General features: G+C 43.2%; 1 protein-coding gene across 7 annotated transcripts in view; it reads left to right on the top strand.

Moving 5' to 3' along the window:
* The first annotated feature begins 916 nt into the window (after window positions 1-916).
* DENND2C (DENN domain containing 2C) overlaps window positions 917-20,848 on the top strand; it is a 65,642-nt gene continuing 45,710 nt past the window's right edge. For 3 of the 7 annotated variants that reach the window (XM_037499796.2, XM_054691039.1, XM_054691036.1), the window contains exon 1: window positions 917-971. The gene's annotated coding sequence lies outside the window, so the exon portion shown is untranslated. Of the gene's footprint in view, window positions 972-11,802; window positions 11,822-12,167; window positions 12,611-20,848 lie in introns of those variants that run through there. The other 4 variants (XM_054691041.1, XM_054691035.1, XM_054691037.1 and 1 more) reach the window with 2 other exon arrangements.

The raw sequence follows: 20,848 nt of genomic DNA, 5'->3' as shown, positions 1-20,848 counted from the left end.
GGAGGGAGGGAGGGAACCCATCAGGAGCTCCGCGCAAAACTCAGCGCAAACAGCCTTCACGTCCATCTCCTCACCCGTGATGGAAATCAGAGCCCTCTTTCCACACTCCCCTCCCACGTGGACCCCAATTCCTCTCCTGTCCACAGCGCGCGCTTCTGGCAGCAGGTGGGGGCGCGGCGCCCCTAGCCGCGCGTGACGTGGGACCGGACCCCACTTTCGGGGGCTCCTGCTCGGGCGCCTCTGTGAGAGCAGCTGTGGAAGGTGCGGTCCCCCGCGGGGCGGTGGAATGGGGGGGCCGCGCCCCGGGACCGGCTCCTGGGGGGCGCGGGCGGGTGCGGGTGTCACACCAGGGGTGCAGCCGCCCTCGGCCCCGGCGTGTCAAGGACACCCCAGTTCTGCGATTCCAGGCCTCAGGCTCCCGTCGGCGTCATCCGCGCCTTCCACGGGGCACCGCAGTGGCCCGGGGTGCGCGCCCCGAGCCCGCCGAGCGCCGGGCGCCCCTTCCCTGGAGCCCGCGCCCTGCGGCCGGCAGCGGTTCTCGGGTTCCCGGGGGTGCCGTCTGACGGGGCGCTCTGCCGCGGGGGGCTGTGAGCGCCCGTCCCAGCCCAGGCCCGTCGCGGGGGGCCGGGGCCGCAGGTCCCCGCGCGGCTGCGCCCGGAGGTGACTCGCGCGGGGGCGGCTCCCGCGCTGCGGTCCCGGGCGGGGCGGGGCGGGGCGGGGCGGGGCCGGGAGTGAGGGGTGGGGGCGGGAGCCAATGGGAGCCCAGTTCTGGGGGGCCGGGGCGGGGCCGGGCGTGAGGGGTGGGGGCAGAAGCCAATGGGAGCCCGGTTCTGGGGGGCCGGGGCGGGGCCGCCTCCCGGGCTGCGGGGGCGCAGCGGAGCCGAACCCGAGCGGCCGGGGAGACCCGGCGCCTCCGCGGACTGGACGGGGCTCGCAGCTCGGCCGCGGAGGCGGCGTCCAGGCGAGGGAAGGTAGGAGGGCGCAGCCGCGGGCCTGGGCGGGGGCTCTCCCCGAGGCGTCGGGGGCGTCGCGGGGCGTCGGGGGGCGTCGGATCGCGGGCTGCGGGCCCGACCCGCCGGCTCCCGGGGCGCCTTGGGCGCCTTCCCGGCTCGAGGGGCGCCCGGCGCCCCGCCCGGCGGTCTCTGCTTCGGGGAGCCCCGCGGGTCGGCCGCCGGGATCGCGGTGGCGCCGCGCGGGGGGCCCCTCGCCGCTCACGTCGGGGCGCGCTCGTGCTGGCGAGGACGGGGCGCCCCGAATCCGGGAGGCAACGCGGGGCTTTCGCCAGCGTGACCCCGTGAGCTTGAACCTCGGGGTGAAGGACTTTGAGGCGCTCCTCCTTCGTGTGGGGAGCCCGCAGACGCGGGGCGAGGCTGACGGTCGAGTGGGGTTTGGGGCGCGCCGGGGAGGGCCGGAGAGACTCGCCCCGGGTGATGGGGCGGGTCAGGGCCCGGGTTTCCGCCGGGACCCGCGCCCCAGATGAGTCTCCTCGGCCAGGGGACTTCGGTTTCTTAGCAGTAAAAGCTGGGGTGCTCGTGTCCCTGGGTATTTTGGGGTCAAATGAGATGGGTGGAGACTGTTCCACACCGGTCAGGTTCGTGTCCATACAGCACCCAAGGGCCAGGCGTCTAGCAGGCACCCTGGAAACCTTTACCCTAAAGCTAGTGATTCCCTCGCAGTGTTTGAGATAAGGTCCTGAATCCCTTGTTTACCGTGTAAATAAATTGTTTAAGCTCTTTCCCCACAAAATCACCATTGTTTCAGTTTTTAACTGATTAGTAGGCTTCTGTAGAATAGTACCTATTTGGACACTGGTTATTGAATCATTTGCCATTAAGTTTGGAAGTCCTGGGATGGTCCCCTTTGCTTTGGGTAATAGTTGTAATTTAAATTACCTAGTAAAGTAAACTGGCGGGACTGCTTCTAATCAAGATTCTCATTTGCTTTTGTTAGTTGAGAGACTTCTTATAGGAAGATTTAAGTTCTCCAGAACAAAATTAATATATGGCAATTTTTTGGTGCAGTCTTTATGGTAGATATTTGCTTTCTTTTCTACGGGTGTGTGAATGTTAGGGATGAGGGGCTTGAAATGGGTTGGGAGATGGGGAGGGGAAATAAAAGTGGCAGTAGCTGTTGGTAAGCTGCAAACTTTCACTGAGAATACTTGTGGGCATGTTCTGAAGTCGTTTCCCAGGCAGAATCCAGGAAATGTAGTAGTTGTGTCTTTTGGCCTTTAGTTTGTGTGTGTGTGTGTGTTTTAGGTATATTAATTTTTTGAGTATTAATTTTTTGTGATTGACAGTAGACAGTTTTAAGTTGAAAAGTATTTTTTAAGTGGAAAATTATTTTTAAATGATCTGCAGAGTCTTACAGATAAGAATTTTAGACCACTGTTTACAAATATCGCTTAAATGGAGATGTGGAGGAGAAGTTCCAAGTGGATATTACAATTCTTTTGTTGTTTTAAAAGTTTTACTTAAAAAAATAAAAGCTTTACTTAAACATGTACTTCAGCATTTCATGGAAAGGTGGGTATTTTGAAACTGCTTTAACACCGGTATTAAATTTGTACTGAACATAATACAAATTTTGCTATGATTCATATTTTGTTGACCTTGGAGGTCTGAAGTCTTATAATCACATTATTTATTGACCACCTGTTATAGTCCATGACAGCTTTAGCGCTTACATTGTATTTCTGTAGAGACAGGATAGAATTTCTTCCATCTGGGAGATTACACTCTATGAAATGGGCTAAAATAAGTACCTGACAAAGCTGTTTTTAAAAGTTGATAACATCAACCCGTATTTATTGGGACCTATACCGAACTAGGCAGTGTTCTAAATTCACATGCATTGGCTCATTTAATCCTTACAGCAGCACCATGCTATTATCATCTCTTGGATGAGAGACACAGGAGGTTGGGTAACTTGCCCATATCAAACAGCTTAGGTAGCAGAGCTGGGATTCATATCAGATAGTTGGGCTCCAAAAATCCTGAACCTAATCTCTGCACTATACTGAGTTTCAAATTTTGTGAATGAAATCCAAAGAGTATTTAAAAGAGAGTTCTATAAAGAATTTCAAAAAGAAAGAGACTGAGAAACTGGTATTGCAAGATGTTGATGAAGGCCTGTCCAAGCTTCCATTTAATTAATTACACTTTGTACTAAAGAGCAACAACCCCCCTCCCCCAATGACATGGGATTCTTTGTTTTTAGGCTATCAGTCACTCGGTTACTGCAATTATTATGGCATTATCTTAATGATATGAAGTGGTTTTTTTTTTTTTCCAGTGAGTTTAAATGTCTGTTCTCAGGCCATAAGTTAAATGTAATACTTAATATATTGACTTCGATAAACTTATACCCAGACACAGAAATAAGTTCCTGCAATTTCTGTGTGATAGGAGTTATGACAGAAGTGTAGTCTAATAGGAACACTGGATGACAGGAAATAATTCTCTGTGTGGTAGAGAAGAGGATTAGAGAGATGATATCCTATTTGAATTTGATTTTTGAGAGATGAATAGGAGTTTGCTGAGTTGGTGAAGGAACGGAAGGAGGGGGTCAAAACCAGGAATATTATAGGAAAGCATATACCGTGTCTGAGGAATGTTAAACCAGTGTCACTAAACCAGTGTATAGAGATGAGTAGTTGGGTTAAAGGGGATGATGCCTGGAAATAGGCTGGGGAAAAATTGCAGAACTTGCTTATTTCCCATTAGGGTCACTTGAAATTGCTAGAAATTAAGTAAGTGTGTGGTTTCAAAGGTGTCTCATTTGGAATAATTGACGATCTTGTTCAGTTTGGCAAAATCTTTCAGTGTAGAATACGGTGGTAGAGGTAGTTTTACTGCTTCGAAGTTCAGGGCATATTGTGAAACAACACAGAATGTTAGCAAAGTAAAAAGTTACGACTGAGAAAAAAAAGAGTGTTCTTGCCAGGTGGTGAGGAACCTGTGTGGCACGCCAAGGACTTTGGACTTGATTCTAAAGACAATGGAGAGCCAGGGAGGATTTTAAATAATTGGGAGAGATAACGCTGTGTTGGGCCAGTGTGGATGCTGGACTGGATGGAGAGGCAAAAGGTAGAAAGATAAGTGAGAGGACTAGCTTATCTATTGAAGTAGTCCGGATAAAAGAATAAGGGCCTGGAGCAGGAAAATAGTCATAGAGATAAAGAAGAGGACTGGATGAAGATGGGAAACTCGCAGGGTTTAAGAATTGATTGGCTTTGAGGGTAACACAAAAGTAAAGGACTTTGTTTCTTACTTAAGAAACTGTGGGTAGAGGAATTTGTCTTGTTTCTTAATGTGAAAGGAAGATAATTGTTTGAGTTATGAACGTGTTGAGTTTGACATGTCTGGAGAATTCTGGTGGAAATGTCGGGGAGAGGATCCAGAGCCTGGCAGAGAGGCTTGGAGTGGTGATTAAGATTGTGGAGTCAGGGCCTCCCCGGTGGCGCAGCGGTTGAGCGCTGGGTTGCGAAGCTGCCCGCATTCTCTGCAGCATCCGGTTCAATCCCTGGCTGCTCCTCGGCCACCAGAGGAGGGTCCCACATGGCGAGCAGACCTCTCCTGCCTCCCGCTGCTCCCCTCAGCAGTGTCCTTCGGTCCTTCTGCCTGCTCTGCTCCCCGCTCTGGCTCTGGTGAATTCTCTCACCTTCCCGCGCTTCTGACTGTACCCAGTGCTTGTATAAATAAATCTTTAAAAAAAAAAAGATTGTGGAGTCAGCCAGTAAGTGGTAATTGAAGCCATGAGAGCCGGTTAAATGACTCTGAGATAGCATATAGAATTAGAAGGTGGCCAAGAAATGATTACCTTTGTATGAGAGGAAGGGGTTATTTGTTTGTTTCTGCTAATTTTGTCTTGTAAGTTGTGATTATAAAGCAATGGAATGGGTTTTAATACAGAGTTAAACAACCTGTTACATCCAAATAAATCCTGTTTTCTTAAAATTTCATTTGGGAGTCCTTGACTCCACAGAGATTATTGAAGAGATACAGTAACGTAATAAACACTACCAGGAGGGCCTCCCCTGGTGGTGCAGCAGTTGAGCACTGGGCTGCGAGGCTGCCCGGCTGCCCTCAGCCTCTGCAGCGCCGGTTCCATCCCTGGCCGCCAGCGAGGGTCCCACATGCTGCGCCCGCTGCTCCCCTCAGCAGTGTCTTTCAGTAGATCCACCTGTTCTGCTCCCTTCTCGCTCTCTGGTGAATCATCCCACTCCCTCGCCTCTGGCCTACACCCCAATTTTTGTATGCATAAATAAATAAATCTTATAAAAAACACACAAAAAGCAAAGTTTAAATGAATTAATAGTTTATTTGTGGATTTTGTTCTGTGTTGTTAATGTGGAGCACGTGTGTGTGTGTGTGTGTGCGCGTTCGTTCTTCTTGCTGCTGTTTAAAAAAGAATATGCTTCTATTTAAAAGCATATTCTACTATTTAAAAAAAGAATATGCTTCTATTTAAAAGCATATTCTACTATTTAAAAAAAGAATATGCTTCCCACTCCCCCCTCTTTTTTTTCCATTGGAGTAAAAGAACAACAACAACAACAACAAAACTCCAGCTGTTTAGGGTAGTTTTGAATTGGTTACTTAGCAATAGGAGCATAATTTTGTATTTAAATATTTATCTGTATTCTTTGATACTCTGATTAAATAAGAGTCTATTAAGACGGATGATAACAGGGCCTGCTGGAAGGAAATGGCACAGCCTACTCTGCAACAGTGTTCACCACTCCCCCTTTCCAGAACCTCTCCATGTACTGTGTGGGGTCACCTGGAACAAAAGAGGACCATTACATGAATTAGAGTGATGGTCAATTTGATCATGGTTGAAATGTGATGATTATCATTGCAGTTAATTTTTTTTATTGACCTGATTTAAGGTCAAGCAAAATGTAGCAGGGTTTTTTTCTCTCTGCCTTTGGTAAGAATGGTGCCATGCTGTGGTTTTATTTTTCTTTTTTTTTTTTTTTTAAAGATTTATTTTTTATTTATTTATACAAGCACTGGGTACAGTCAGAAGCGCGGGAGGGTGAGAGAATTCACCAGAGCCAGAGCGGGGAGCAGAGCAGGCAGAAGGACCGAAGTACACTGCTGAGGGGAGCAGCGGGCGGCAGGAGAGGTCTGCGCGCCATGTGGGACCCTCCTCCGGTGGCCGGGGAGCAGCCGGGGATCGAACCGGCGCTGCAGAGGCTGCGGGCAGCTTTGCAACCCAGAGCTCAACCGCTGCGCCACCTGGGAGGCCCGAGAAAGTTTCATTATTAAAGAATGAATATTCATAGTTCCTCATCGGTAGCAGAAGAGAAAAATGACTACATACCTCTTGGAAAAAGTGTTCATTTGAAATGGATGGTTATATTTAAGATTGTTGATGACAGCTGAAAATTAACATTTGCACCTCGTAGTGATGCTGTCCCTCTATTCTACGTGGAAAATTTGAACAATGCTTATCAGGTGGTTACAGTCTGGTGCATTTTACAGTCTGAACTGATGGAATCACTGAGCGTATAAATTGTGCTCTGCCTTTTACTTTGTCAAGTAATAAGATAATAAAGAAGACAGATTTTTCCAGTGTTATTTAAATTTAATCACCACTATATGGGCATAGGTATATAATTTAAAAAATGAATTGTTGATTCACATTAAGTTAAACTGGGAAAAAATTAATCATAAGTAATAGAATAGGGTGCCTCCCTGGTGGCTCAGGGGTTAAAGACAGCACTATCAAGCTATCACCAGCTACTGCAGCATGAGTTTGATCCCTGGCCAGGGAGCTAACCCACATGGTACAGCAGACCTCTCCTGACTTGCCCACTGCTCCCCTCAGCAGTGTGTTTCAGTGGACCTGCTGGTTTTGCTCCCCACTCTCTCTGATGAATCCTCTCACCTCCTGTACCTCTTTGGTCTGCGCCCCAGTTCTTATATGCATAAATAAATAAATCTTAAAAAAAAATAAGTAATGGAATAACAAGATTAGAAAACATAGAGGAATTATTTAGACATTGTTTGAAGCTGCTGATAATAGCTTACTCCTCCCTCCCATTTATGTTTTCTTGAGTATTTCCTCAAAGTCATCCAGGAGAGGAAGGGAGGGGTTGAAAAGAGCGACAGAATATTGTCAAGGTGACGCAACTGAAAGAGTGGGCATCCTTCCTTCTGGTTGTCTGTGCAGCAGGACCATGGTCCCTTAGGAGCAGTAGCTGGGCATGAGCGAGCACGCAGTCTGGGGCCATGGCTGGGCCTTGCCGCCCCATTTTATGCTAAGGATTTGGAATGCTGTTGGAATTATTGTTTCATGTATTGATAGGCTTTGGTATGCATAGGAAACCTTCTGAATTTCATGGATATATTAAAAACCATGGAAAGTTGTTAACTATGCTCAAGGAGGCTTGCTGAGTAGCCAAGTTTTTAAACGACTTTGTTAGTCATAACTAATTATATCTATTTACTGTGACACAATGAAGTCTGATGGTTAAGAGATAAGGAGCTAAACAGATTGTGTGAATCTAGAATTTTTCTAGTGGAAAATCAATCTCATTTGGCAGATATTTCCCAGTAGTTTTGAATAACAAGACTTGCGTATTTAACTGATTTGTGATGATCTAGTAAAGTCAAATTTGAAGCCATCTAAGATTTGAGAGACAGTGTTATGCAAATAAAACTTTTGCTCTAGCCACTTTCACGCATTATTGCTACCTCTGCAAAGAGCACTATCAGTGAAGACAATTTGAACAAAATAAAATCTAGAGCTCATTTCCTTGTCTCCAGACTTACTATTTTCTTGAAGAGAAGTTTGAACTGTTAAAAACATGGGCTAGAAGGCTTACTCTGGCAATGTTTAAGTTCAGTGTATATTGAAAGATGAAAATGAATTCTTCTTTCTTCCTTAGCTAAATTCTAGTTGAAAATGAATTCTTGCAGCTTAGTTCTTTATTTATTCTGAAGAATGAGGCCTTGATGGTGCTTTTCATCAATTTGTGTTAAGACTAAAGAATTTCCATTGCTAAGTAGGAAGAGTGTAGTACTATTTTTACCATTCACATCACCTTATTGTTTCAACATGGATTTTCAACCCTGACCCAATTTAAAGCAAAAGAATAAAAGACTATAGTGAACTTAATAAGTACCTAGCATTGTCCTGTGTTTTCCACTGGAATGAATTTATGAACAGGAAATGTCACCATTTCATTCCTTTGAGTCTTTTCTAATTTTAACATTTATTTCAGAGTCTCAGAAGTACTTAAATAATGGTAAAGTGCTGTTTGATGTTAACTGTGTTTTACTTTATCATATGCAGTGACTGTAATTACTGTTTTATGAAACTTCTGTTTCAGTTGTTTGTGTGTGTAATAATCTCAAATGTTTTTCTTACCATGGGTTTTGGGTAGAAGAGCTCATGAAACACTGGCCTGGAGCACAAGAGAAAGAGAAATGATTTAATTGGGAACCCACTTGTCCCCCCAGGCAGGCTCCAGACCCTTAGCCATGTACACGTGTGTGTGTGTTTTCTTTATATAAAACTCTGCCAACACTCACTTTGACTGTCACTGCCCATACCTCTTTAATTTTGTATTCATCCCCAGAAAAATTGATTGCTCATTCTATCTCTGCCCCTAATGATACTATATTTTCCTGCTTTCCTTGTGCCTCCTTCTAGGAAGGAGATGAAGACTCATACAGGCCTGACCCTCTAAGGATCATGCTCTCCAGCTTCAGTCGAGTGTCCCACTATTAATTTAACTACCCAGCTCATTTTTGAACAGCTCTTAAAGATGGTACCCTCAAGCAGCCAGACTCAAAGCAAAGCATGGTTATATTTTCATAGATTATGAGGTTATATGGTAAAAGCAGACTTGACTGAGTTGGACCGTCATTATTGTACACGTATTGTCTCATCTTACTTCCAGTTCTCTGAGAAATACCGTCCTCAGGCTCCGGACCTCACTTCCTTTTTTTTTTTTCCCATGAGACTTAATTTCCATCCCATATATATTTTTTTAAGATTTATTTTATTTTATTTATGCATGCATGAACTGGGGTACAGGCCAGATCTATAGGGGATGGGTGAGAGGATTCACCAGAGATAGAGTGGGGAACAGAACAGGCAGACCGACTGAAATACATTGCCAAGGGGAGCAGCGGGGAGAGAGGAGAGGTCTGCCGTGCCATGTGGGTAGCTCCGTGGTGGGAAATGCAACTCAGGCCCTAGTGGTGATGGCACTGAGACTTAACCCCTAGGCCACCATCCCATATATTTGTATTTCATTGTTTTTTTGGCTGCATTTAAAAAATAGATAGCTTTCCCCCACAACTTTAAAATGTTATAGTTGATGTTGTTTCTCCCTTTTGTTTTTAATTCTCGTCACTAACTTTATAATAAATGGCTGTATTCATGCTTTTGCCCCATTTTCTCACTCATTTTTCCCTAAGCTTCAACTGTTACCTGTCCTCACTGTCCTTTTGACAGTGTTTATTTAATGCTCTGTTACCAAGTACAAGGACCCTTTTTCAGTTCTCACTCTCCTTCCAATATCATGCTCATCTCATGTTCTTTTCTTTTTGGGACATTTTCCTCCCATGAATCCACATTACCCTGCTTCTGTTCGTTTCTCTAGTCTTCTCCTGACTCTGTCTGATTGTCTCTTTTCATTTCACCTTTAGTCCCTAATCTTTGCTTTTTAAAAACGTTGTCCTTAGGAAGCCTGTGTATTCTTCCTGCTGCTTCTCCATAATGTCTCTTACTATCCTTAAACTTTCGGCTTTTCCCTCTCATTTTATTCTCAGCAAATCGTTGAGCCTGTTAATTCAGAGAGAAAACAGAAGCTGTCAGAGGGGAAGTTGGTCACTGTATGGCCACTGAACTTCCACACTTCCCCATGCGCTTATGTCTCCATAAGCTGTTGCTGTGGAAGAGCCGCCCCCCTCCTGGGAAAGGCTGATCTTTGCAGCTCAAGCTGGAGGGCCATGCACTCTGGCCTTCTTGGTGTCTGCTCTCTGTCCTTGTTTCTTCTCTCGCCTCTGCTGACCCCTTTCCACCAGTGTTTAACCAAGCTCAGGGTTAGGGCTAGGGTCAGGTTCCTGGCCCTGTATTCCAGCCTATACTCCGTTACACCTGCCTCCCTGGATCCCTCCATGAAAAGGTGGTCTCCATTCTTTTTTGTCCCATCCATTTCTGAAGTCACTGTGACCTCCCTTCACTTTCCTTCGTAGGACTGAACCTGCTCTCGGCTGGGGCCTGATGACCAGTAGACATTGCAAGTCTGTACTTTATGTGACCCTTTGCCAGTACAGCAGTCGCTGCTGACTGTTCTTTGCTGTTGGAAGATGCTCTTCCTTTGGCTCCTGTGGGTTTCATTACACACACTCCTGCTATTTTCTTCCATCTTTTGTCTACTTTCCTGGCTTAAATTACCTACTCTCTATGATAGAAGAAGAGTGACGCAGAATTTCCCGGAACTGAACTGTTTTGGAGTGGTCGTGTGTCTGGAGTTTATAGAGCTTGATTCCGATAGAACATAATGTTCTGTAAACGTTACTCTTAAAAATATCTTATGATTATATAGTAACAAAGCATGTGTGGTATGGTAAGAAACAAGTCATTTTTATAGTTTATGTGGGAACCAGGCTGGATGCCACTGCAGAGCAGAGTGGCTGAGATGAGAGACTGACAGTCCAAGAGGCGGTGAGACTGGGGGGTGACTGGAACCCACGAACTGCTGCTCAGGTTGCAGGCTGGTCCCACACCTCACAATAGCTTTGTGACAGTGTGTGTTAAAACATGTGTGTACCCTACAGCCCAGCCATCCTATCCCTGGTTAATACCCAGGAGAAGTGAGTGATTATATAGATCAGAAACGGCTCCGAGAATGTTCATAACAGATTTCTTCATAAAAGCCAAAACCTAGAAATAATCCACCTGTTGGGGCCTCCCTGGCGGCGCAGGGGTTAAAGACACTTTTAACATTTTGACTTTGTATCTCTATGTTATTATCGAAATGAGGGTAACACCAGCTCGTGGTAGAGTTTTTCTTTGCCTTCTCTGATATCCATTCTTCTAAGTAATAGTCCTCAACATTTTAGCTGGGTGCATTGCAGGACAAAGGATAAAGATTCCATTTCCTAGCCTGACATGCATCTAGTATGTGTGACTAAGCCCTGATTAGCTAATAAAAGTGTTATATGGAACGCTCGGGAATGCTGCTTCAGAAGAGCTGCCCTTTCTTCCTTCCTGCTTCCTGCAATGGGATGTAATAGCTGGAGCTCAGCACCTGGCACGAACACCTAGTATGGACTACAAAGTGATTTTTTTTTTTAAAGATTTATTTATTTGTACAAGAACCGGGGTGCAGGATAGATGTGCGGGAGGGTGAGAGGATTCGCCAGAGACAGAGTGGGGAACAGAACAGGCAGACTGACGGAAATACACTGCTGAGGGGAGCAGCGGGCGAGGCAGGAGAGGTCTGCTGCACCATGTGAGTAGCTCCCCGGCCGGGATGGAACCTGCACTGCAGAAGCTGCAGACAGCTTCACAGTGCTGCGCTCAACCGCCTCTGCTACCAGGGAGGGCCCTATAGACAGAAGCTGTATTGAGGATGGATGGGCAGAAATACAGGAGGAGGAACCTGGGGAATGATGATACCTTCAGCTTCCTGCTCTTTTTTTAAGTAGCAGAGAAACATATTTGTTTAACAAGCATTGGTCAAGCCAACCCTCTGCTGTTTTTAAATTATTTATACCCAAACTTAATCCGAAATACTTACTACCTTAAAGAGGTGCTGTGAGAATTGAGTGACTGGCATGTAGTAGATTCGGTAAATAATTATGATAGATTTAATAAAGCATAACTCCTTTTATTGCTATTTCAATTCCCACATTGCCTTATTTGTGAAGTGGGAGCTTAGAACATATTTGATGAACCTTTTAAAATGTAAATTTAAGATGTAAGTTGGACACAATTGCTATACAAGTGATTTGTGTTTATTTTTTTAAATTAGAATGTACACATCCCTGTCGTTACAAAGTGGGCGTGAAGGTGGGTTTGTATTCCTATATAAACACCCGTGTATCTTACAGAAAAGGAATCATACTGGAGAATCGGTTCTCGCTTTTTTCTCACTTCTACTTTGCGCATCTTTCTGTAACTGCCACAAACTGCCTCATTCTTTTTAGCACCTGCACGGGATTCAGTCTAGGAGTTCTGTCTGAGCAGCTTGTGTATCGCACAGGCACCCATCGTGGGCACCCAGCCCAAGGCGGGTGTTCTTGGTTATTACTCTGAGCCGTGTTCCCCTCCCACGAAGGTGCTCTTCTGTCCGGTACCCCACGGTCTGCTCAGGCACTGGGAGCTCATGCTAGGTGCCCTTGGTGGACCGTTGCCCTTCGTCTGTTGGGCCGGCACCCCCTCCTAACTCCTGCACGGCTGTTCTCCTCCACGTGCGCTGGTGCCCTCACATCCTGACATTGGCTGCTGTGGCTCCACAGCATAGCGTGGATGCCTGCCTGGCTCTGTCCCACTGAATGGATTTAGGGCCAAATTGTTCAAGAAGTTGTGCACTTAAGGATTAGTGGACTTGATGTGCTGGAAGGGGAAGGAAGAGCTGGTAATGATTTTTGATCTTAGTGATAATTTTGATTGTGTCTAAGTGATATCGTGGGGCTTGCAAGTTAGTATGTTGCAGACTCAGTACTTCGTGGGTTTTATTTTTTTAAGATTTTTTTTATTTATGCGTACAAAAGCTGGGGTGCAGGCCAGATGTGCCAGGATGAGAGGGTTCACCAGAGACAGAGTGGGGAGCAGAACAGGCAGATGGACCGAAAACACTGCTAAGGGGAGCAGCGGGCAAGACAGGAGAGGTCTGCTGCGCCATGTGGGTAGCTCCCTGGCCAGAGGCTGTGGATAGCTTCATAGTGCTGAGACTTAACCCTTGTGCCATCAGGGAGGCCCAATACTTTGTGGGTTTTAAACGATAATTTGAGAAATAAGACTGCTGAATAATGATGTGAATGCAGGTTTACTTTTTCTTGTCTTTCTTGCCTTGTCAAGAGAGAGAAAGTATCCTATGGCTGTTTAACTTTGGCATGTGATTTGAAAACTTGAAAAATTGGTCTTCCTGGCTTTTTAGCTTTAGAATGAGGTAGGAAGCTACATTGTAAATGAATGCTAGTGTACTCTTTTAAGGAGAACCTGTTATGCTGTAGTTTTTTTAATCCTTGAAAAGTGCCACTTTTTGTAGAATGCTAGGAAGAAGGCAGGATACAACTACATATGTGGTATAATTGCAACTTTATTTAAAAATGGTTTTGAAAAAAGACAGGGAGGAAATATACCAAAATATACCTGTGATTATGCTGGAGGCAGGTATAGAATAATAGGTATTTTTTCCCATTTTCTCTATTTTCAGAATTTCTAAAAAGTAGTAGTGGTACTCAGTGGCTTAAAAAAACCTTAAAAATTACTTCTTTGTAGTTTTCCAAAACTTCTTCTCTACTATTGAACGCCATAAGAACTTTGCTGCCTTTATTTTCCAGGGTTGTTCTAAGAAGAACTTGGCCAAATTGGAGTTGGTGACTTAAAAGCTAGGTTTAAGTTGACTTTGAAATTATTTGGGGGGAAAAAAAGTTATTTGAAGCTCTCTGTAAGGTTGAAAAGTTCCTATTTAGGACAGTTCTTTCTCTTACTATTAAGGGGATTTTTAAAAAGTGGAGTTTGATTTAAAAATGATAAATTTCACTTATAGGTATAGTTACTAACATTGCATTAATATAATGAAATTCTAACATTTCGTGTGATTAAAGTTAATTTTATATGTAATTTTCCACATTGTGGCATTTTATAAAAGAGTCTCTTCTGCTAACATGTTGAATTGAACTGTCGTACCTACGTGGTCCTGAGAAGTGGAGCTATGAGCCAGCTCGTTTTATCACCCCTGCAGGGGGCAGATAGTGGGGTCTGTGTCACTCTGCTTCTGGGTACAGGCCCAGTGCTGGGTGGTTATCTTGAGGTTTCAGTCCTGGGCTGGAGGTGGGCAGAGAAACACACACCACCTTCCTTTTAGGAGGGAGAGAAACACATACCACCTATTTTCTTTAAAGGAGATCTTTCTCTTGTCCCTGCTAATTCTCATAATTAATGAATTGTGATTCTTCTCATGTAGTCTTGATGAGAGCCAGGTACTGGGCACCCCAGTTCATAAGCTTCTCACTTCTGTTCACAATATGGAAGTATTTGACTCCTATTGTTTTGATTTCGTCCTTTGAGGTCCTACCGAAACTCAGTAAGACAGGAAAAGGTGCATTTGACATCCTGTTATATTAACTGATATTATTGTTATGTCTAGTCAGACAAGTAATAATGGGTAAATGTGCACACTTTGGAGTAAATTAGAACTAAGTCTGTGTTACCTTGAGTCATTTACTTCACCAGTTTAGTCTCAGCTCTTCATCCACAATATGGAGATAATAATAATAATAACGATCTCCCAGAGCTGTGAGAATTAAATATAATAATGAAAGTAGGTACTAAGTGCAGTGCTTGGTACACTTAATAAATAATGCTTATCCTCTGAAACATCACATTGCTGTGTACACACACCTCTTTGGTTATCTGCTGCTTTTTTTTTTCCTTTACACTTTAATTGCTGAAAATATTTGGATAGTGGTAATTAATTTCTAGTGTTGATCAGAAATGGGTAAGAACTGAGTTAGTCCGAGAGGGCACCTTGGACCGCAGTTGAGTTAAGTGAGTGCCCTGTTAAATCATAGCCTTCTTTTTTTTTTTAAAGAGGCATTTATTTATTTATTTATTTTGTTTGTTTGTTTGTTTTGTTTTTGTTTATACAAGCACTGGGTACAGTCAGAAGTGCGGGAGGGTGAAAGAATTCACCAGGGCCAGAGCGGGGAGCAGAACAGGCAGAAGGACCGAGGTACACTGCTGAGGGGAGCAGCGGGCGGCAGGAGAGGTCTGCTCGCCATGTGGGTTGCATCGTGGCCGGCGGGGATCGAACCGGCACTGCAGAGGCTATGGACAGCTTCACAGCGCGGCTCTCAACCTGCTGCGCCACCAGGGAGGCCTAACATCTTTTAAAACTTTGAGGTTAAATGATGTATTTTTCAAAGTATCTAAGTTTGTTTTTCTTAAGTAAATTTAGTTGACTCTTTACGTTAGTCATTTTTTAGTATGATCCTCATGTTTTAGCCCAGGGATGTGCTTTAATCAATGTGCTAGTGGGCAGAGTTTTTGGCAGGCGTTCTAATCTAAGAAAATTAGTTTTTATTACTTTCACAAACGTTACTCAACAGTAAGGAAGATGTGAGTTAAAAAAACAACTCAATGGCTTGAGAAACCATCAAAGTATTAGAGATTTAAATAGTGAGGATCGTCATCTGGTGGATCAAGTCGGCATTAATCATCTATTTAGATAAGCCGCTGTACAAATTAAACTGCTCTCACCCCCTTTGGCTGACACAGTAATGCTGCATCTCTGTTTTGCTACATCTAACATTCACATCTGTCTCATCTGTGATTGAAGCATTTTTATACTTTGCACATCAGAAATTGAATATGCCTTCCAAAGAAACTCCTTGGCTCATGCAGGAGACCCAGAAGAAGGCCGGAGTTGCTGAGCGCTGGGTCCCTGTTCTTAGGGAGGAATCAGATAAGGATTCCCCAGCACACAAGGCCCTCTTGGCTCCTGTGAATCTGATTTCCAAGTCTGTATTGGTCTCTTTGCTCTAAAGTATCTCTTTGATGTCAGAATTATCTGCTACATTCTAAGAGGTGAGGTGTGGCTAGGGATTTTGAATTTTTCTGTAAGTCCTGATAGACTTGACTGACTTGATGGCAAAAGAAGCTGGTTTGGGAAGTTCTTATTTCACTTGGCTCAAGGCCTGTTTCCCCAGTGGCCCATGTGACCTCTTGGCACTGATACAGTCGTGTGTGTGCGGCAGTTTGCCACACTTAGGTGGTCTCTGACCTAGGTGCTGCCTGGGAACACTGCTGAGGTCCAGCTGCTGCAGAAGCACAGCTACCGTTGGGGCTCCTGGTCTCCTTGGCATTTAGACCGAGTACTGGTTGCCCCAAACTGCGATATTCTTTCCTCCTGCCTATAGAGTCTGCCTCTCCCCTTCTCCACGAGGCTTCCTTTGTGTTTCCCTGTCAGTCAGGATATCCAGATGTAAACAACTTCAGTCAGCTTTTAGTCCACACCTTTCAAAAAATAGTTCTTGGTGACTCTAAGTTAACCATACTCTTGCTAAGAGAACGTCCTAAATATCTCACTACAAAAAATAGTAGTTAGATGGCGGATGTGTTAACTGACCTCACTGTGATCATTTCACAGCATATATGTCTAGCAAATCATCATGTTGCACACCTTAAACTTACAGTGTTATCTGTCAATCATGCCTCAGTGAAGCCAGGTTAAAAGAGTTGTTGCTTTTTGTGAATACTCCTTTTGAGTCTCAAAGGAAAGGGTGATTATACTTTCTACATTCACAGAACTTTTGGCCACCTGGTTATTTTAGCAGATCCCTGCATATTCTCAGCTTACCTCGTAAAATGGTAAACATGAAAGATGATGCATGGAGGGGTTGCAATACCTTCGTTGGTGCTTGTGATCTGCTGTAGTTAGGGCAGCGAGAGAATACTAAGTTAGGACGTGAAAAGAGCATTAGAAATAGTGTTTATGTTCATTTCACCTGAGGAAGAAGCTAACATTTCGCTTTCCTAAATATTTAATACACAAATTGACACCAGATTCTTCTCTCTTGTTAGACTTGATCTAAGGAAGGAATCCCAAAGGATTCCCCAACAAAAGAGGTGTGGACAGTGACACCCTCACATGTATGGTCACTTTTAGCTATTGTCCCACTTTGTTAAGCTCAACGACACTCTCCAGTTAGCGTGCAAGTATCGCTGATGGCATTGGGGAGCAGAGATGGAAATATACGCTTCAGTTTTTGTTTTTTGTTTTTTGTTTTTAAAGATTTATTTATTTATTTATACAAGTATTGGGTACAGTCAGAAGCGCGGGAGGGTGAGAGAATTCACCAGAGCCAGAGCGGGGAGCAGAGCAGGCAGAAGGACCGAAGTACACTGCTGAGGGGAGCAGCGGGCGGCAGGAGAGGTCTGCGCGCCATGTGGGACCCTCCTCCAGTGCCCGGGGAGCAGCTGGGGATCGAACCGGTGCTGCAGAGGCTGCGGGCAGCTTCACAACCCGGCGTTCAACCGCTGCGCCACCGGAGAGGCCCTACTCTTCAGTTTTCAAGAAAAACTCTTGCTTAAATGCTGAATGGCATCGACAAGTTAGTATTTTGTTTTAAATAGTTTAATTCAGTCATTGAAACTCTTCTGTGTATTGTGGTGAGTTCCATTTGGAAGTTTTTGGGTTTTGTTTTTCCTTTCCTAATAATGTGCGTAACCAGCCCTGTAGAACAAAGTTAGCCTTATTTTCTTTCATTTGTGCCTCAAAATTCACAATATTATCTGAACTAAATCAGCTATCATCAGTTTTCATTCTTTCATTAAAAAAAAAAAAATTCTCCATGAAAGATGTCTCTACAGAACTGCTCAAGAATCAAACATTTTTTTTGAAGACTTTCCTATTTGCAATAGGAATAACAGCTTGAGAAGTTTATCTTGTAGGTTATTAGTAATATTAGAATTTTTAAAGTTTCTTTGCTATTTTGGGAACCATTTTTAGTTACCTATGAGGCTGTTTCCTCTGATAGGAGAGAGATAAAAGGCTGATATCCTGTATGTGCTTTCTTTGAAGATTTGTTATTCAGGGAACAGTCAACAAGATGATAAAAGTTTGAACTGTAAAAGCCCATTTGACATTAGCTTTTTTTCCTTTATTGCTTTATTCCTGTATCATTAACTTTGTAATATTTTCCACTAAATTTAGTGAAGAATTTTATGCTTTTATCCTGTGAATTTCATTGAAAGTTTGCCCCATGGCATTACTAGTTAAATACTCTATTAACATTTTAATTAAATGTGCTTAATAGCAAATGCAAACATATCAAGTAATATGGGCCCTTCAAAAACCTTCTTGTGCAGGTTTTACCGTCTTCATTTTCTCCGACAATTTTTGTCTTAGCATCCTCTGCTGTAAAAGTACAGCAGAGATTTAATTTTATTTTAGGTCCATAAAGATAGGATCTCAGAAGCATTTATTTCTCCTTAGCTATTAATGTTCTCTCTTTTCATTTTCATCCCAGAGTTTCTTCTTTTTGAAGTATTTCCAGCAAGAATCACTGCAGAAAATTTGTATTTTTGAGGTCATTGAAAAAGTATACACAAGTTTTGGTTATAAGAGGAATTCATAAATGGGAAAAGATTATAGAATACTAATAGGTGTTACGGAAACACTAAGAGTGATTAACTCTGGGTTAAGTGCTAAGGAAGGTCTCACAGAAAAACTTTAAATTGTTCTTAAAATGCATGGTGTGTTTGGGAAATGAATATTAGCAATGAATATTTTAGCAATCATTTATTGAGCAGTTACTGTATGCCAGGGAACTGTATTAAACACCTTATTTACATCATCTCATTTAATACTCACAACACATATAGAATATTGAATACCTGTGTCTGCTGTGGCACAAAGTGTGAAGGTTTTTGTCAGTTACTTAACCACTTTGTGCCTTGTTTTCTCACCTGCAGAATGAGGATTAAAACAGTATTTACCTCATGGGATTGTTACAAGAATTAGATGAGGTACTAGTGGTAACATGAGCACAGCTGTATGTGGTGGATAGTAAGTGCTCAATGATGAGTTTTATCTATCATCATTCTTACCTTAAAGATAAGGCAGCAATTTTAGGATTAAGTTATTTGTCCAAGGTTACACAGCCAAGAACCAGACCTGGTGATATTTGGACCCTGTCTAAGTCTAGCATTCTAGCTCCAAACTGCTAGTAGGTGCTAATGCAGGTGAGCAAGGTAAGTGGCAGGAGTCAGGGTTGGAATTAAGTTGAAAGTCTTGTTGAGAAGTATGAACTTTATTTTGGTACTCCATGAAATCTTTACATGTTCAATTTTATCATTTAAACCAAAAAAAATTAGCAAAATCATGGCCACATTTTGTGTGTGCACTGTAAAAACATGTACACTGATGACATTTTAAGAAAGCTTTGAAATTCATGATTGAGTTGCCCCAACCTTTTGCATTAATACTTGTCTCCCATGTATGTCTCTGCTTTTCCATTTTGTCAGTGTTCACCAGCGCCATAGATAGCAGCAGGCGTCAAATGTTTCACATAGTCGGGGAGGAAAAAACTTAATATTGAGGAAATTGTGTCCGCTAATTTTACGTATTTTTGCAGGCCACTTGGGGAGGAGCTGGTAATTACTCAATTTTGATAGTAGAATGTTGCTTTGGTTCTTAAAAGTCCATTGTTCTTTGGGAGTCTGTTTTGATAACCACCTTGGTAGCTTATAGAGCACCACTAAAAGGTCCTAACTTGTTTGTGACTAGACCATATTTAAATTTTAGTGCTAGCACTCTGGTGACAGTCTTAGAAGGGGTTTGATACTGGAGGTGGGTAGCTGTGTTATGGTTGTTAGTGATAATGGCATGAATTAAGGTGGTTGTCATGGGGATAGAAATGAAGAGAGAGACTTTGAGGAGATCAGATTGGTGAAGATGTGTGCCGGCACCAGGAACATACCTTATTTATTCATTCATTCATTCATTCATGATTTTAATATTGATTTATTTAGTAGAAGAACTGGGGTGTAGGCCAGAAGTCCAGGGATGGGGTGGGTGAGTAGAGATGAGAGAGGTCTGTTGTGCCATATTTGGGTTAGCTTCCTGCCTAGGGATCCAACTCTGGTCATGGTGATAGAGCTGAGACCTAACCCCTAGGCCACCATGGAGGCCCCATGCCATATTTAAATAAGTTGTGACAATAATGCCATAGCCTTTTGGGCATTTCTTTGTACAAGACCCTTTGATTTCCTATGATCCTTCCAGTAATTCTACTGATGAGTCTTACTCCTTTACTATAGATAAAAACTGGGATAAGTTAGGAGTATGAGGCCACACCACTAAATAAGCTGCAAAGGGTTTAACTCCAAGTGGCTAGCTCTGGGACTATTTCATATGCTATATGGTATGGTGCCTCCCTAAGAAAGTAAAAGTTTCTTAGATTTTATAACTTACTCACTTCTATAGTTTATGTCACTGATTACTGAGTGGAAAGATTCTGTTTACCTAGGTACAGATTTTCTGTTCAAAGAATCTTCTTGTCTCTTTCCTTCATTTTCGAAAAAAGAGATTTTAAAAGATTTTAAGATTTTTTTATTAAGGAGGCCACATATAAAGAAACACATTCTCTCTCCAGAATCTTTGCTTGCATTCTTAACCTTATAATAGCAGCCAGTAAAACAACAAATTGAATTATAGCACATAGAGAAACTGGCTTTAATAAAGACCCAAAGACTGTTTGTTATTAAAATATCTGGATGTGTTTTATTCTTATCTAACATCAGTTGTCTATTGAAATAATTTGTTTTTGTATGTTTTTCCAGGGACTTGTTTTGTGTTGCTATGTGAAAAATCTTTGGGTTTCTGAACAGTTCTAGTGCATTGGTTGATCTAGCAGTAGACGATGCTCTTGAAAGACTGGTGTCCTTTCTCTAAACTCCTGGCTTTACACTGAAGTATACTTTAATGTCTCTAGAATGGAGATTTTCCAAAATTTTTAAAAATCATACCTCAGCATAATAAATACATTTGCATTCCATTAGTCACACACACACAGACACACAGACACACATCAACACACACCCCCTAAAACAAACACTTCTGAAGCAATACTTTCCCTTACTTACA

The sequence above is a fragment of the Talpa occidentalis genome, unplaced genomic scaffold, assembly GCF_014898055.3.
Source record: "Talpa occidentalis isolate TD23 unplaced genomic scaffold, MPIMG_talOcc4v2.1 talOcc4.9, whole genome shotgun sequence".
Classification (NCBI taxonomy): Eukaryota; Metazoa; Chordata; class Mammalia; order Eulipotyphla; family Talpidae; genus Talpa; species Talpa occidentalis.
The sequence above is the reverse complement of the archived record's forward strand: the minus strand, read 5'-3'. Positions and strand labels throughout refer to the sequence as shown.